General features: G+C 46.8%; 1 protein-coding gene and 1 pseudogene across 1 annotated transcript in view; one reads left to right on the top strand and one right to left on the bottom strand.

Moving 5' to 3' along the window:
* The window catches only part of LOC146180470 (arrestin domain-containing protein 3-like), a 169,595-nt gene that overhangs the window by 26,221 nt on the left and 124,772 nt on the right, over positions 1–18,602 (bottom strand). The gene's annotated exons all lie outside the window — the stretch shown is intronic.
* On the top strand, positions 1,599–5,260 carry LOC146180471 (uncharacterized; annotated as a pseudogene).

Here is an 18,602-nt window from a genome sequence, read left to right on the forward strand (position 1 = left end):
CAGATTTGTGGTGCTACCTGATGCCGGTGAACGCCTCCGGCAACGCACTCCCTCACCAGAGGAGGAGTTGGCCATCCTGGTGCAGTAATTGGCCGCAACCTCTCATGATTAGTTCCATAAAACTTCGGCTCTCGGTCACCAGCGGCTGCGGAACAACTGACCACGGCGGCGGTTAGACCTGTCACGCAGCAGGGGGTGCTAAGAATTCCTGGCTCCGCTGGACAAGCCGCCATTGGAAACTGACCCTTGCAACGTTTAACGCTAGAACCCTAGCTAGTGAAGCTAGTTTAGCAGTGCTGTTAGAGGAACTAGAGGGTATGAAATGGGATGTCATAGGGCTTAGTGAGGCTAGGAGGCCCAATGAGGCATATACTGAACTGAAGGATGGGCATCTACTGTGTTATCGAGGTTTACCGGAGAGGCGAGAATAGGAGTAGGTTTCCTTGTCAATAAATATATAGCGCGTAATATAGATGAATTCTATAGAGGGTGGCAGGCATCGTAATTAGACCTAATAAGGGGTATAAATTGAAGGTAGTACAGGCCTATGCAACTACATGTAGTTATGATGACCAGGCAGTTGAAAGCTACGAAGATGTAGAATCAGCAATGCGAAAAGTAAACACGCAGTATACTGTATTAATGGGCGACGTCAATGCCAAGGTAGGGAAAAAGCAGGCAGGAGACCAGGCATTAGTTCTAGGAATAGCAGGGGGGAGTTACTAGTTGAGTTTGGAGAGCGCAATAACCTAGGAATCATGAATGCCTTCTTCAGCAAACGGAAGAACCGAAAATTGACATGGAAAAGTCCTAACGGGGAGACTAAAAATAAAATTAACTTCCTACTGTGTTCAACCCCCGCCATTATGCAAGATGTAGAGGAAATCGGGAAAGTGCGATGCAGTGACCACAGGATGGTGAGGTCCCGATTTAGCCTAAATCTGAAGAAGTAACGCAACAGATTAGTAAGAAAGAAACCCATCAACGAATTAGCGGTGAGGGGAAGGGCAGAACAGTTCAGGATCTTGCTGCAGAATAGATATTCAGCTCTCCGTAACCGAGGATGGCGACATTATCCCTAGAAGCAATGAACAATAATTTCAGAGATATCATTACTGAGTTCGCTTTAGAAGTAGGCGGTATGATAGTTAGAGAGGATACCGGTAAGCTGTCTCAGGAGAAGAAAGATTTGATTAAGAAACACCAGAGTATGAAAGCTTCCAATCCAACAGACCAAATAGAATTGACCGAGGTATCAAAGCTAAGCAACAAGCACAAGGTGGCCGATTTGTATATTCAGTTTCGTTTTCGATTTGAATTCTTTATTCGCTTTATTCCCCAGGGGGCGTTTCTGTTTTCGTTATATATATATATATATGTGTGTGTGTGTGTGTGTGTGTGTGTGTGTGTGTGTGTGTGTGTGTGTGTGTGTGTGTGTGTGTGTGTGTGTGTGTGTGTGTATGTGTGAATAAACGGGTGTGTTCGTTCGAGATGGCTGGACTCTGCTGCCACCTTCGAAAACACCGCATTGGCGACGAGGATGCTGTGATGCTACCCCTGCCTACCCCAACCACGCCGCACCGTCCGGAACCGCCGCCATGAACTTCACCGGGCTTGCTCCGCCACCGTTCTTCCTTCCGACGCCCGGCCGTCTGTCATTGCCATGGGAGCAATGGGAGGCTATGTTCAACTTGTACTTGGTGGCATTCGGAGCCGCCGCATTCAAGCCAGAGCAGCGTAAGGCTATTCTTTTGCAATGTTTGGGGGTGGAGGGCCAGCGTGTTTATCAGACGTTACATGCAGGGACCAGCGCCACGGCAGCACCGTCAGCGCCAAGTGCCGCAGCTCTCGCCCATGACAAGTCTGCCGCTCCTGACGAATATGACTCTGCGCTCGCCGCTCTACGGCAGCAGTTTTCGACGTCGTGCAACGTTATCGTTGAGCGCCATCGTTTTCACCGCCGCAGCCAAACACAGGCGAGTCCGTTCATGACTTTGTTGTCGCTCTACGGGAGCTAGCCGTACATTGTTCGTTTGCTTCGCACGATGATGCTCTGCGGGACCAATTCGTTGCTGGCGTAGCTTCCAACCGCGTACGTGAGCGGTTACTGCTCGAGGGTTCCACACTGTCGTTCGATAATTCAGTCGATAATTGAGTTCGAATTGCACTTCAGTTTGAGCAAGCAGCGGAAGAACTGAAGGAGCTTTCTGCTTCAGTCGAGGCAATTTCAATGCGGCAGCGTCGTACACTATCCTCGAATCTTTCGAAAAAAAGAAATGCGCATCCAGCAGCTTCCTTTCAGCAGAGGTTAACGAGGGGCGGGTGCGGCTCACAAGTGCCGCAGTGGAACCGCCCCCTGAGCGAACCGAGAACGGAGTAGCTGCTCCGGTTCAACACATTGCTTCTGATGCGGCTCGCAGGACCACTTCGCATCAGCGCCGCAGTGCCCAGCGCATGGAAAGACTTGCTCATTTTGCGGTCTTAAGGGCCACTTTCAAATAGTATGCAACCGCAAACGAACTCAAATGCAAGACCGAGTCCGTGAAATTGAGTTACATGAAAATATTTCGTCATGTAGCAGTGCTGAGCAAGTTTTGACTTTGCAAAGTTCCGCACGTAGCGGAATTCATATTCAAGTGCAAGCCTCGAATGTAACTTTGACATTTCTTGTCGATTCAGGGTAGTCTGTTTCCATTCTGTCGGAGCAAGAGTACAGTCGATAATTTCAGAGCGTTCCACTCCTGCCTGCTTCGCATATGCCACTTTGACTACTCTCAACGGCAGATTTCCGTGCTAGGTTGCTTCCAGGCGGACGTTCAGTTTAAAGGCCGCACAGCTTCACTAAGCTTTTATGTTGGTCACCGAGGAATTTGTCTGATCGGTCTTGACGGCATTCAAGCCTTGGATCTTCGCATTGAGGGGTCTGCTTTTAAATGCTTGCACACGTCCGTTGCTCCGCTGTTGACTGTCAATGACCCGCCATCTCGTTCCGTTTCCACACCGTCAAGCGAGCAGCCCCGCAACAAAGATCTGCCGCCAGCCTTAGCAGATGAGTTCAGTTCACGTTTCAGTCCCGAGTTGGGTCTTGCTAAAGGGTTCATCTATCGCATCAAGACGCGGCAAGGCGTGCAGCCTGTAGCTTCCAAACTTCGCCGTCTGCCATATTCCCTCCGGTCGTCAGTATCGAAGCTTTGAGCTTCAGAGGTTACTGAGCCTTGACATCATCGAGATGGTAGATTCCATAGTCAACACCCCAGTGCCAACTGATGTTGCCGCCCTCCGTTCGTTCCTGGGTCTTTTAGAATATTACTCCAACTTTGTTCCACACTTGGCAAAAGCAGTCGAGCCTATGAGAATCTTGCTTCGCAAAAATGAGCCATTCATTTGGTCAGCTGAAGCAGACAGCAGTTTCAGGAGGGTTAAGGAAATGGTATCCTCAAGGATAGTCCTCCAGATGTTCGATCCATCACTCCCAGTAATTGTGTCTACCGACGCGTCCGACTGTGAACTGGGAGCAGTCCTGCGGCAGAAAAGGGGCCACGAGCTCCGCACAGTCTCTTTCGCATCTCGTACACTGTCGCCTGCGGAGAGGAAATATTCAGTCGGTGAACGGGAAGCCCTAGCATGCATTTGGGCGTGTGAGCGATGGCACACATATCTTTGGGGTCGCCATGTCACTATTCGAACGGACCACCAAACACTGGTGTCCTTACTGTCGTCCCAAGTACATGGAAGACGCCCACTCCGAATCGCACGCTGGAGTGCACGACTGCTTTGCTACAATTTCACTGTTGAATACCGCAAGGGGTCCACAAACACTGTAGCAGATGCACTTTCTCGGCTGCAAGCACCTACCTCGGAGGCAGAGATTGCTAAGGAGGAAGAAATCGTCTCGTTCGTTGAGCCAGCTTGTGTGACAAAGGAGAAGTTCAGGCAGGCCGCCCTCGACAACAGTTGCCTGGAAACCGTCAAGGCATTCGTACTGAATTTCTGGCCGCCAAAGAAGTCCATACCAGAAGAGGCGACACCATTCTACCCTATTCGGGAAGAACTGTGTTGTTGACAACTTGCTACTGCGTGCAGAGCGCCTTGTTGTTCCATCCTCCCTCACAGCTCAGATCATCAGCACCGCGCACGAGACACATCCGGGTATAAGGCGCACGAAGGCGCGACTGCGTGGCCACGAATGGATCAGCAAATAGAAATGGCAAAAAAAGAAAACTGCCACATCTGCCTGAAGGCAGATAAGTCCGCCAAAGCATCACCAGCACCGTTGCAACCTGTTGAATGGCCTGAGCAACCGTGGCAGAAGCTTGGCCTAGACATTGTTGGTCCTTTGGCGCATGCAGCTTACAACAGCAGATTTGCCATAACGCTTGTTGTCTACCATTCTAAATGGCCAGAAGTACACTTTTGCAGCGAAGTGTCAACAAGCACCGTGAAATACTTTTTATTAAGTGTTTTTGCCCGTGAATGCTATCCAGAAGAGATAGTCTGCGATAATGGACCTCAGTTCACATCGCACGAATTCATCACCTTCCGGCAAAGCAGAGGCATCCGTCTTTCGCATTCGTCGGCGTACTATCCCCAAGCGAATGGGCAAATAGAGCGATTCAATCGCACACTGAAAAACTTCCTTCAAGTTGCACTCCTCGAACGACGACCACTCCGGCAAGCAGTCACAGAGTACCTTGCCATTTATCGATGTACTCCGCACGCTACCACAGGGGTCGCCCCAGCAGTTCTGCTACATGGTAGAATGCCCCTAACCAGGCTGGATGTTCTGGGCTTTTAAGCACCAGGATTTGCGAAAGACCCAGCCAAAGATTTGGCGCGACTCCGTCCAAGAATCCGGCGTCAACAGCAGAGCAGCAAATGCTACACGGACAAAAGGAGAGCTGTCAAGAAGACAAAAATAGCCGTAGGCGATTTTGTCCGTATCAGAAAACCACCAGTTCGGGTCAAGCGAGACTGCGCCTTATCTTCACCAATAAAGGTGATCGAGAGGAGGGGACCAGCTTCTTTCCGACTTGGAGATGGCCGTACATGGAATGCCTCCAAGCTTTCCAGGGTTGCAGAGCCCCATTCTCCTGGAATACTGCAGCCTGCTGAGCTCCAGCCGCCTTCCCCCAGGACGCAGGCTCGGTCTCTTGGCGTACTGCAGCAGCAGCCTACGAGCCTGTCACCAGCGCCGACAGTGCGGCGTTCAAAGCGAGAGCGCCGGCCACCGGCCTGGCTCCAAGATTACCAGACCCATTAGTTGGGACTGACATGTACATATGTGAAAATATGTAAATGCGTGTAAATAAGTACAGTGTGCATGTGTTGGGGTTTTTCTACTAATACCTACTAACAACTAATCACTAAAAATAAGGGGGGGGGGGAAGTATGTTATATTCAGTTTCGTTTTCGATTTGAATTCTTTATTACCCAGGGTGCATTCCTGTTTTCGTTATATATATGTGTGTATGTGTGAATAAACGGGTGTGTTCGTTCGGGACGGCTGGACTCTGCTTCCACCTTCAAAAACCCCACACCGATATAAGAAAGTCTAACATGGAGAAAATTGAGCACGCTGTAAGGAACGGGGGAAGCCGCTTTGTAAAGAAGAAATTGGGCATAGGCAAAAACCAGATCTATGCGATAAGGGATAAGACGCGGCAACGCCGTCACAAATATGGGCAAGATAGTCAAAGAGCCGAGGCGTTCTATACAGATCTCTACAGTAGCCAAAGTAGTCAGGATCGTAATGAGATTGGCGGTAGGGAAAAACAGTCAGACGTTCCACCAGTGACGAAGGACGAGGTCAAGAAAGCATTAGAAACTGTGAAAAGGGGGCAATCAGCTGGAGAGGATCAGATAACTACAGATTTGTTAAAGGATGGGGGGGGGGGGGGGATATCGTGCCAGAAAAACTGTCCACCCTGTATACGCAGTGCCTGGTGTCATCGACGGTACCGGAACCATGGAAGAATGGAAACATTATCCTCATTCATGAGAAAAGAGACTCTAAGGACCTTAAAAATTACAGAAGAACATCAGTTTACTCTCCGTTACGTATAAGGTATTTACTAAACTAATCGCGAATAGAATCCGGACAACCTTAGACTGCAATCAAGCAAAGGATCGAGCAGGTTTTCGGAAACTACTCTACTATCGATCATATCCATACCATCAACTAGGTGATAGAAAAATGCTCAGAATATAACCAGCCCTTATACATAGCATTCATTGATTACGAAAAAGCATTTGACTCAGTTAAAACATCAGCGTAAAACATTCCCGTAAAGAAAAGTGTCAGGCAAGGAGACACGATCTCCCCGGTACTATTCACAGCTTGCTTAGGGGAAGTATTCAGAGACTTTGAATGGGAGCAGTTAGGGATAAGGGTAGATGGAGAATACCTCAGTAATCTGCGGTTTGCTGATGACATTGCCTTGCTAAGCAACTCGGGGGGTGAACTGCAAATAATGATTGATGGCCTAGACAGGAAAAGTAGAAAGGTAGGCTTGAAAAAGCAATATGCAGAAGACTAAGGTAATGTTCAACAGCCTCGGGAAGGAACAGCAGTTTACGTTAGGTAGCGAAGCACTGGAAGTAGTAAGCGAATATGTCTATTTAGGACAGGTAGTAACCGCAGATCCGGACCATGAAAAGGAAATAACAGGAAGAATAAGATTGGGATGGAGCGCATTTGGCAAGCACTCGCAGATTATGACTAGCAGCTTACCGGTATCGCTCAAGAGGAAAGTATTTAACAGTTGCATCTTACCTGTACTCACCTATAGGGCTGAAACGTGGAGGCTAACCAAGAGGGTTCTACTTAAGTTGAGGACAACTCAGAGGGCTGTGGAACGAAAAATGGTAGGGGTAACATTAAGAGATAGGAAGCGTGCAGAGTTGGTCAGAGAAATAACTCAGGTTACTGACATTCTAGTGGAAATTAAGAAGAAGAAATGGACATGGGCAGGACATGTAGTGCGAAGAGAGGACAACCGATGGTCGCTTAGGGTAACAAACTGGATTCCAAGGGAAGGAAAGCGTAGCAGGGGACGGAAGAAAGTTAGGTGGGCGGATGAGGTTAAGTTCACAGAGGCAAGTGGATGCAGCTAGCCAGAACCGGGTTAATTGGAGAAATATGGCAGTGGTCTAATGATGATGAGGATGCCAAATACTCTTTTGCGAAGCATTTCAACCCAGCAAAGCAGAGCATCAGATGGGGAAAGTCGGCGTCATTGGAGATCGAAACCAGCAGGTCCCACATGCGAGGTAGATGAAGAAGGTACTAGATAATGGCGGTGGAAGACATGTTAATTTCCTTTTTTTTTTGCAGATGTCTTTAACGAGTTTGAGTTACATGCTCCGCTTTCCAAAAGATCCGGCGTGGGCGTTGTGATGAAAAAATCACGGACATGACAGTTGGAGGTGGCAGCTGGCATCTAACCCAGTGGTCTTGTGTTGTGCGAATTTACGCGACAACGTGGCATGGCCGATTAGGCAGGATATCCTCAGATGAGCCTCTCAATACAGATTCTACACCTTTCAGGACCCTTGCATTCCGAGATAGGCCTCAGATGGCGCAGGCGGGGCGTAATATCAGTTTGTTTCTCACATCGTTACGACTTTACGACGACTGTAATTGTGAGTTAATAAAGACAGAAATTAACGGATTAATGAGTATGAGCTAGTGGCATATGCATGTACGCGAGCGACGATCCGCAGGGCGGCCGCGGACGGAAGCTGTTAACTTTGTCGTGTCGTAGTGCGGTGCTACAATTCCTTAATGCCCCCCTCTTAATCTGTTGAGATGAGCAAAGTTTCCGCACGAAAAATAAACGTCGCAGTCGTTTCTGACAACCTTGGGTCGACGGTCCTACACTTCCTTTTGGCAACGTCGCCATATGTCGCAAGTATACAGTCCCCGGGAAAAGTCGCATCCCAAGGCGTTTGATTCTGAGTAAGGATTAAAACCAGCGGAAAGACGCAGACAAGGAGAGAAGCACACAACACAACGCTGGACTGGCAACTGAGTTTATTGCTAAGAAACACATTCATATATACCCTTCCGAAAAGAAGCAACACATGCGCATGTGGCAAGAGAACTAATAAAAATGATAATCACGGGGAAAATTACCTTATCAGCACGCTATCTATGTCCGCTGTAAAGAGCTAAGGAACTGAAATTCGTTATAGTACAAAAGTAAGAGAAATTTTGGTTTGTGGGTTTTAACGTTCCAAAGCAACTCAGACTATGAGATACGCCGTAGTGGAGGACTCCGGAAATTTCGACCACCTGGGGTTCTTTAACGGGCGCCTTGCTTTTCGCCTCCAGGGAAAAGCGGCCGCCGAGGCCGGGACTCGATCCCGCGTCCTTGGGAACAGTAGCTGAGCGCCGTAACCACTGCGCCATCCCGGCGAGGTAAGGTAACATAAGTTTCGCTAACAAAAGTTTCATCATTTTTAATAATGTGAAGAGCCTCCAGGATTTCGCGTAGGCTCTTTGTTTTACCCCGCCCCAGGATGACTGTTTCCTTAAGCAGCGGCCTGCAGGGATGCTTCCGGCAGTGTTTCGGCAAGTTGGCCCGTTCGTTGGAAAGTACGGATCTTTCATGCAAAAAAGGTCGCCAATCGTCAAGTTGTGCAAGTGGCTTTTTCCGCTCCACGTAAATTGGCTAGTTTGTGCAGGAGAATTAGCAATAAGGCAAAGTAACAGTGCATGGTGAACCACACGAGACGAAGTTTGTACCCTGTGCAACTCAAGTTGTTTATTGATTCCATTATCATGCGGGAATATGTCGGTGCTTAAGTTCCCGACTTCGTGAGGATGAAAGATCCGTACTTTCCGATGAACGGGCCAGTTTGCCAAACCACTGCTGGAAGCATAAATGCAGGCCGCTGCTTAAGGAAACAGTCATCCTGGGGCGGGGTGAAACAAAGAGCCAACGTGAAATCCTGGAGGCTTTTCACAATATTAAAACGATGAGACTTTTATTAGCGAAACTTCTCCTACTTTTATGATAAAGAATTTCAGTTCCTAAGCTCTTTACAGCAAACATAGATAGCAAGCTGATAAGGTAATTTTCCCCTTGATTATAATTTTTATTATTATTTCTCTTGCCACGTTCGCATGTGTAGCTTCTTCGGTGAAGGGTATATATGAATGTCAGTTTCTTAGCAATAAACTCAGTTGTCAGTCCAGTGTTGTGTTGTGTGCTACTCTCCTTGTCTGCGTCTTTCCGCTGGTTTTAATCCTTACCAATAGGTGCCAACTGGCCCAACTCTCCACTCTGCTGATTCTGAGTCCTGCGGCATGCCTTGTTTTGCGTCGTCAGTGGCCGTAATCTCTCGAAAGTGGAATGACCACGCGTCCTTAGCCCTCTAAAGCTTTGGGCTGTCACGTGTGCAGGAGGGCCCCATTAAAAAGCTCAGAAAGAAACCACTTGACCTGTATGCTATTGGCGGGGGCCGTACACTGGCCAAATGCTCGGCATTACTTACCATACAGCGCTTGAAACAAGTTTCACAACAATATATACTTCCAACAAGTAGTGGTGTTTCGTGCTGCACGGCTTTAAATTTCAAAAGGCAAAATTTTTCCCCTCTTGTGCAATGCAATTTTTTTATAACTATAGTCGCTCGTGTAATGCTTTCATTTGTGACATATAAGATAAAATTTACGTCCACAAAAACCTGTGCGGCATGGTGACATTTGTCGTAACTTTTTTTTTCATGTGGACTGCACCAATTTCTGTAATACCTTTCTTTGTATCGCCACCTTTGGCCATCAAACATTGTGGCGACATCAGGAACGTCGCCATCGGCCTTTTGAAGGCGAGGCCAGAGCGATAACACAGGAGGCGACGCCTCTTCCACTGAGAGAAACTCGAGCGAGAGCAAGTGTCTTCGTCGTCATAGGTGCATGCCTGTGCGTGACCTTCGATGCTTACATGGGACATCACTCTCCCTGTGGGAGAAAGAGTCGGCTCGATGCGTCGAGCAGCAGTCAAGCACGACCAATAGCCCGTTAAAGAAGAGGCAACGCGTGAGGGGTCCTGTCCCGTGTCCAGTCTCGCTAGAGGCGGACTGCATGGACGACTTCAGAGAGTGGCCGTGTACACGATGGTCGTGTCCTATTGGGAACCACATTATAGCCCCCACGCGGCGCACGACTCGTTAGTGGCTGAGGTATCTTCGCGAGGAGATCTTTTCGCTCAGTTCTCATAGGCGTACTGGAGTCCAGACCCAGACGAGGTCGTCGGCTGTGTATTCTGTATGGCGACGACGAATGTTGTTGCGCTCGTCATCATAACGCTGGCTATTATTGTGCGAACGCGAGAAAGTTGCCACGCATTCTTCGCGTGTGTCACGAAAGGGGCCCCGTGAGAGACAGAATGGTTGAACTTAAAGCAGCATGATATCGAGCGTGGGTGTGATTTCCCAGCCATATAGAACAAAGAAAGGTCCTGTGCTTGTTGCTTCGGAGCGGCGATGCAGTAGGCGAATGTTCTGTAGTATCGTTTGTGCTCCCCGTCAACATACATGAATATTGTATCCGCAAGCACAGTTCGTCAGAGGTTGATAAGTTTTTGCTCGACGATGATTGCTACGACTAAAATGCAAAATGTGCTGCATTTGAACTGGCATGAACGCTGCCTCTCGATCAGGGATAGGAACTTCACGGGCATCAAGGCTTAGAACAATCTGTTGTATGAAATATGGTGTCACCTCAACAGCTGTGCCACTTGGCAGAGCGGCTGTTTCGGACAGTGATGTGAACAGTGACCTCAAAAAATCCACTTATTACGTGTCGTCGAAGGAGGCAATAGCCGCTGTAAACTGGAAATATTTTGGTGGAACCTAGATGGTTTTCAAGAAATCACATTGCTGTAGAGAAGACGTTCTATGACGCTGTCAGTCACGGCAAGAACATGCATAGCGCATTACGCCGGAGGAAAATGAGGACGGTATAGGTATTTTATTTTGAATTCAGGATAAGGTACAAAACATATTCCTGCAAGTCCTGAAGATGATTTATTGTGGTAGGCTTGAACCTCATCACGGAAGTTTGCAGGACCAAGGAGATACTGTGTCTTGATCACCCTGAAGTTATCGTAGATAAAGTTGTTGCGGATACAGAGGGTTGACAAAGAATGACGAAGGGGCTTAGGGACGACACCAGTTTTCTCCTCAAGGGGGTTGAAGAAAGTAGTGAGGGATGGACTGCCGCTTTGGTGGTATCCTAAACTGAAGGCCTGGAAATGGATCAGCTTGAGGAGGTCCCCGTGTGAAAAGCATCAAGACGTAAAGCTAAGCGCTCTGTGAACCGAATGTTACCCGATGACTTCCTGACACTAAGTAAAAGGCTGAAATCATTGGTTAAGCACTGAAAAGATAGGTTTTATAACATCACGATGAGTAAATATCTTCGTAAATCTCCCCACAAGTTTTGGAGACACTTGTCGGCAACAAAGACTCCAATCAAAATAAAAAAAAACACACCGCGGGGTGTAACAGAAGATGAGGTTGAAATGGCGGAGGCTTTTAACACCTTTTTTTGCAAATGTTTTTACTTTGGATGACGGCAAGCTTACACAGTTCATGCGGCACAATAATCTACCGGAACTAGGCGAGCTGCCATTGCCATATGAGGAAATAGTGGCTCTCTGCTAAAGTTAAACACTTGGAAGGCTGCAGGTCCGGATCGAATACCAAATTTATTTTCAAGGAGGTACTCCGAATGGACGGCTAGATATCTCTTCGTATCTTTAACAAATCGTACGGTGCGCTTCCGGATGGCTGGAAAATCAGTAAAGTCACACCAGCTTTTAAGGACGGAGACACTAACCTTAGACCAATTGCACTAACGTCAGTATGGTGCAAAATTTTAGAGCATATTATATCCAAACATATTCGGAAGCATCTAAATCACACTATTTATCTTAGTGAGTATCAACACGGGTTCCAGGAGGGCTTATCAACGGTGACGCAACTAATGGAATGTGTGCATGATCTTTGCAAAGTAAATGATACCAGGGGTCAGATGGATGTTTTGGTTTTAGACTTAAGAAAGATTTTGATAAGATTAATCACAGAAAACTTGTAATTAAGTTAGAAGCTATTCCTGGCAATAACAGCTTAGTTCAGTTCTCAGCAATCGCACTCAACGCTCGTTCCGTCCTGTCTCCTCTACTCTCGTAATATTCTTTTTTTTTTTTTTTTTTTGCGCAGGCTCGTTCCCATCGTTATGAACCAACTCGCCCAACAACGTATCCTGCTGAATCGCAAAAGTTATGTTGGCATTGGAGACAACAATTCAGGTTTATGCGGTGCCACAGGGGTCAGTTCTTGGACCGCTTTTATTTCTGATGTATATTAATAACCTGATTCAAGATTAGGCATTAGAATTAAGGCTATTCAGAGACGACTGCATTATTTATAGTGAAATCAAATCCGCTAGTGACCAAGTCCGGCTAAATAATTTTTTTTTTCAATTAGAGAACTGGTGTACAGAATGGCAGATGACCTTAAACCCACAAAAGACAGCATGCATGTCATGCAGACTCACAAGCGTGCAGCAGACTCAGACAGCAGACAGCGTGCAGCAGACAGCATGCAGACTCACAAGGCTGAGCCGCTTCACTATGTGTACATTTTGCAAGGTAGGCCCTTTTCTCGTGCAAATGAATATAAATATCTCTGTGTGAAAAAATACTTCGAAACTCAGCTAGACAAAACATATCGATAACGTTGTCCGGAAGACGAGCAAAAGACTAGTCTACCTCAGACGCGTCCTAAACCAGGCTTCCACAGACACGAAACTGACAGCGTATAAGATGCTTGTACGATCCTTACTTGAGTATGCATGGGAAATATGGGACCCATACCACAAAAAGCTAATATCTAAACTAGACCAGATACAGAGACGGGCCTTACGCTTCATTTTCTCTCTAAACCGAAGGTTGAATTCCATAACCCGCCTTTATACGAAATCTATAAAGGCGGGTTATGGAATTCGACCTTCTGTTTAGAGAGAAAATGAAGCGTAAGGTCCGCCTCTGTATCTGGTCTAGTTTAGATATTAGCTTTTAGTGGTTGTTGTGGTTTTTTTGTGGTTTTGTTGCCACTACGAAATCTAGTAGTGGCAGCGGTGGCGTAGCGGTAGAACATCCGCCTCGCATGCAAGAGGACCGGGGTTGAAATCTCGGTGCCGCGCAATTTTCTACCGGATTTAAAAAAAAAAAAAAAGAATCCGCGTGTCGATGGAATTGCATAAAAAGGTTTGGGGTGCGACCTGATGCCGGTGAACGCCTCCGGCAACGCACTCCCTCACCAGAACAGGAGTTGGTCACCCTGGTGCAGTAATTGGCCATGACCTCTCAGGATAAGCTCCATAAAACCCCGGCCCTCAGTCACCAGCGGCTGCGGAACAACTGACCACGGCGGCAGTCAGACCTGTGATGCAGCAGGGGGTGATAAGAACTTCTGGCTCCGCTGGACAGGCCGCCATTGGAATCTGACCCTGACAACGTTTAACGTTAGAACCCTAGCTAGTGAAGCTAGCTTAGCAGTACTGTTAGAGGAATTAGAAGGTATGACATGGGATGTCATAGGGCTTAGTGAGTTAGGAGGCCGAATGAGGCACATACCGTACTGAAGGATGGCATATACTGTGTTATCGAGGCTTGCCAGAAAGGCGGCAACTAGGAGTAGGTTTCCTTGTCAATAAGCATATATAGCGTAATATAGATGAATTCTATAGTATTAATGAGAGGGTGGCAGTCATCGTAATTATGCTTAATAAGCGGCATAAACTGAAGGTTGTACAGTCCTATGCACCTACATGTAGTTATGATGACAAGGCAGTTGAAAGCTTCTACGAAGATGTAGAATCGGCAACGCGAAAAGTAAAGGCGCAGTATATTGTACTGATAGGCGACTCCAATGCCAAGGTAGGGAAAAAGCAGGCAGGGGACCAGGCAGTAGGTGACTATGGCATTGGTTCCAGGAATAGCAGGGGGGAGTTACTAGTTGAGTTTGCAGAGCGCAATAACTTACGAATCATGAATACCTTCTTCAGCAAACGCAAGAACCGGAAATCGACATGGAAAAGCCCTAGCGGGGAGACTAAAAATGAAATTGACTTCATAATGTGTTCAACCCCCGCCATTGTGCAAGATGTATAGGTAATTGGGAAAGTGCGATGCAGTGACCACAGGATGGTGAGGTCCCGAATCAGCCTAGATCTGAAGAAGGAACGCTACATATTAGTAAGAAAGAAACCCATCAACGAATTAGCGGTGAGGGGGAGGGCAGAAGAATTGAGGATCTCGCTACAGAATAGATATTCGGCTCTAACCGAGGATGGCGGCATTACCCTAGAAGCAATGAACAATAATTTCAGAGACTTCATTACGGAGTGTGCGGTAGAAGTAGGCGGTAGGATAGTTAGAGAGAATACCGGCAAGCTGTCTAAGGAGACGAAAGATTTGATTAAGGAACGCCAGAATATCAAAGCTTCCAATCCAACAGACCACATCGAATTGGCCGAGATATCACAGCTAATCAATAAGCGCAAGGTGGCCAATATAAGGAAGTATAACATGGAGAAAATCGACCATGCTGTAAAGAACGGGGGAAGCATTAAAGCGGTAAAGAAGAAATTGGGCATAGGCAAGAACCAGATGTATGCGATAAGGGACAAGGCGGGCAATGTCATCACGAATATGGACAAGGTAGTCAAAGTAGCCGAAGAGTTCTATACTGATCTCTACAGCAGCCAAAGTAGTCAGGATCGTAACGAGATTGGCGGCAGGGAAAAACAGTCAGACGTTCCACTAGTGACGAAGGATGAGGTCAAGAAAGCATTAGAATCTATGAAAAGGGGGAAATCAGCTGGAGAGGATCAGATAACTACAGACTTGCTAAAGGACGGGGGGGATATCGTGATAGAAAAACTGGCCACCTTGTATAAGCAGTGCCTGGTGTCATCGACGGTACCGGAACCATGGGAGAATGCAAACACTATCCTCATTCATAAGAAAGGGGACTCTAAGGACCTTAAAAATTACAGACCAATCAGCTTACTGTCTGTTACGTATAAGGTATTTACTAAGGTAATCGCTAATAGAATCAGGACAACCTTAGACTGCAATCAAGCAAAGGATCAAGCAGGTTTTCGGAAACGGTACTCTACTATCGATCATATCCATACCATCAACCAGGTGATAGAAAAATGCTCAGAATATAACCAGCCCTTATACATAGCATTCATTGATCACGAAAAAGCATTTGACTCAGTTAAAACATCAGCGGTGATGCAAGCATTGCGAAACCAAGGGGTAGACGAGCCGTACGTGAAAGTGCTGGAATATATATATAGTGGCTGTACAGAAACCATAGTTCTGCATAAAGAAAGTAACAAAATTCCCATAAGGAAAGGTGTTAGGCAAGGAGGCACAATCTCCCCAGTACTATTCAGAGCTTGCTTAGAGGAAGTATTCAGAGACTTGGAATGGGAGCAGTTAGGGATAAAGGTAGATGGAGAATACCTCAGTAATCTGCGATTTGCTGATGACATTGCCTTGCTAAGCAACTCGGGGGATGAACTGCAAATGAACTCGGGGGATGAACTGCTGGACAAGAAAAGTAGAAAGATAGGCTTGAAAATCAATATGCAGAAGACTAAGGTAATGTTCAACAGCTTCGGGAAGGAACAGCAGTTTACATTAGGTAGCGAAGTACTGGAAGTAGTAGGCGATTATGTCTACTAAGACAGGTAGTAACCGCAGACCCGGATCATGAAAAGGAAATAACAAGAGGAATAAAATTGGGATGGAGCGCATTTGGCAAGCACTCGCAGATTATGACTAGCAGCTTACCGGTATCCCTCAAGAGGAAAGTATACAACAGTTGCATCTTACTTGTACTCACCTATGGGGCTGAAATGTGGAGGCTAACCAAGAAAGTTCTACTTAAGTTGAGGACAACCCAGAGGGCTATGGAACGAAAAATGGTAGGGGTAACATTAAGAGATAGAAAGCGTGCAGAATGGGTCAGAGAAATAACTCAAGTTACCGACATTCTAGTAGAAATTAAGAAGAAGAAATGGACATGGGCAGGACATGTAGTGCGAAGAGAGGATAACCGATGGTCGCTTGTTGTAACAAACTGGATTCTAAGAGAAGGAAAGCGTAGCAGGGGGCGGCAGAAATTTAGGTGGGCGGATGAGGTTAAGAAGTTCGCGGGGGTCAAGTGGATGCAGCTAGCACAGAACCGGGTTAAGTGGAGAAATATGGGAGAGGCCTTCGCCCTGCAGTGGGTATAGTCAGGCTGATGATGATGATGATACAAAATCTGATTTGCCTCTCCTTTCTGAGAGACGAAAGAAAAAAACACTGAATTTTTTTATTCAGTAATTAATAGTTTAGTGCACGTGAGGCAAAAACGCTACATAAAGGAAACAAGAACAGGCGTAAGTCGCAATAAACACAGCAGACATGTCAAAATAGAGAGTTTGCAAGGAATATTTCAAATATTACTTTTTTCCTTAACAGTGTACAATTGGAAAAGGCTGCCAAACCAAGTTGTGAATGCACCATCTCGAGAACAATTTTCCATCCATCTTGCTAACTATTTAAAGCAATCGATTATATAAAGAGATTCTTTTACTACCTGTATTTTATGACTATTTTGTTGAAAAAGTTTTTATTGATCCTACTACGTTGACTACATTTCTGTTCCTTGTTGTCTTCGTTTGCCTCAAATTTGGTGTTGTTCCCCCTTCTATCTTGGTGCAGGCTGGATCGATAGCATGCACAAATAAATAAAGAAAGAAAGAAACAACGACAGCACGGTCAAGCAGCACAGCATATTTCTTCGACGACCCCATAAAGCTCCCCCGGAGGAATGCCACCCAAGGATACCATTCAGGGGTATGGCGAGGTGTTCAAGAACCTTATGCGCTATCGAGTGTTCTGAGCCACAACTATGCCAGCATAAGGGATCTCGAGCGCAGGCCGATAATTGCACTTTATCAGTTGAAATGTCCATCCTCAGAATAACGTCATACAGGTACGTGTGCGAAATGACGAGAGCTGTATGATACCTTGAACTGTGTGTAACTGGTATAAGCAAATGCCGGCAACAGTGAGAATGCGCGGGCTGTCACAAGGCGTGGTTACTGTCTTGTGAGTTTTGGCAAGTTGCCGACTGAGCACTAAAGTCTACGGCATCATCCATCAAATAAGTGACGCTATATTATATCGGTGAATTCCAATCGCAGAGCGCTGCACCACTTCCAGAGACGTTTTCTGCTCTTTTCAGTGCAACTGTATCCCGAACGGCGATCCGGAACACGGATCGTGGCTTCCAAATAAAGATGAGGAGCAATCGCCGAGCAAAGGTCGCTCCGTGGAGCAGTCAGCACTGCTCCGCCGAAATCGGCTTAGCTGACCGGAAGTTTGTGTGATGTATTCCTTCTCCATTTCCGGCATCTTGTTGGCTTCGCCCTGCCTGCTGTCCTTTGCGCCTTGTAGCTGACGGTCAGTACTTGTCGCCGCTATGGATGCAAATTCCAATGGAGAACTGATGTTTTCTCTTGGGGACAGCGAGTAGGATAGCAGCTTCAGCTTCGAAAGCGACTGCAAAACTATGCGCCGAAATTCTTCACGTGCCTCTACTTCGTGAGCCGAAGTCATTAGACTATTGCTCAGTTTTGGGAGACTGATGCTGTGCACGGCGACTTTGCTTTGTCCAAAACGATTGCCTAAGAACTCTTACCGTGTGCCCCTGGGTTCGTCTGTGTGAAGATGGACAAAACCTCTCGCATACTGTTGATGGCAACGCCATCTCAAGAAGCAGCGAGAGCAACGTAGATCCGTTACAAGTTTTAAAATAGACTACGCGCATACATGAAGCGCAGGTAAGCAAGAGCAATGAATGGTAGCATTTTCTTCCGTCAGTTCGCGAGCGCCGCCCATATGCTCCGGCCGGAGCACGAGTGTTCCAAACGCAGAGTTGGAACGCATGGTCTTCGCTGGCTTCAGGCGCTCTGCCACAGAGCGTGCTGACCGCTCTGGTTCGGTGATTAACATTCGCCATATGTTATATCGTGAGTCTTGTTTCTCTATTTCGGTTTCGTGGCTTCGTTCAGTTCTTGTTTCGCTTTCGTGGATTGGAGTCGTTCTGTGTGCCTCCTTAGCTGGCTCTTCTTTGGTCACTCTTCTTTAGCACATTAATACAGTGCTCTCTCAGTAAAAGTAGGTCTTCCCTCATTCGTAGATCATGCACACTCACGATTGACTCTCTGCCTTGTTCTTCCGAACCGCTGACACAACACTTCTGTCAACTGCGATTTCCAAATCGGCGATTGTCGACGCAAGAATTATGCAGTCAAATCGGGCGTGGCCTCAATTCTGACGATGGACAAACGCCAGAGTTTTTATGGGGCCAGATTGTCGCTAAATCGTACCGTATTCGTCCGGTGTACAAGGTGGCTGTCACTTTCTCTATTCTTGACGCGCTCCATACAGTCAGAGTCGTTATCTTCTAAAGCACACCCTGGTTCATGCAAAATAATCGTTCATACACGAATATAAAACTAC

The sequence above is a fragment of the Amblyomma maculatum genome, chromosome 8 (assembly GCF_055883805.1).
Source record: "Amblyomma maculatum isolate TAMU_Amacu chromosome 8, ASM5588380v1, whole genome shotgun sequence".
In the NCBI taxonomy this organism is placed as follows: Eukaryota; Metazoa; Arthropoda; class Arachnida; order Ixodida; family Ixodidae; genus Amblyomma; species Amblyomma maculatum.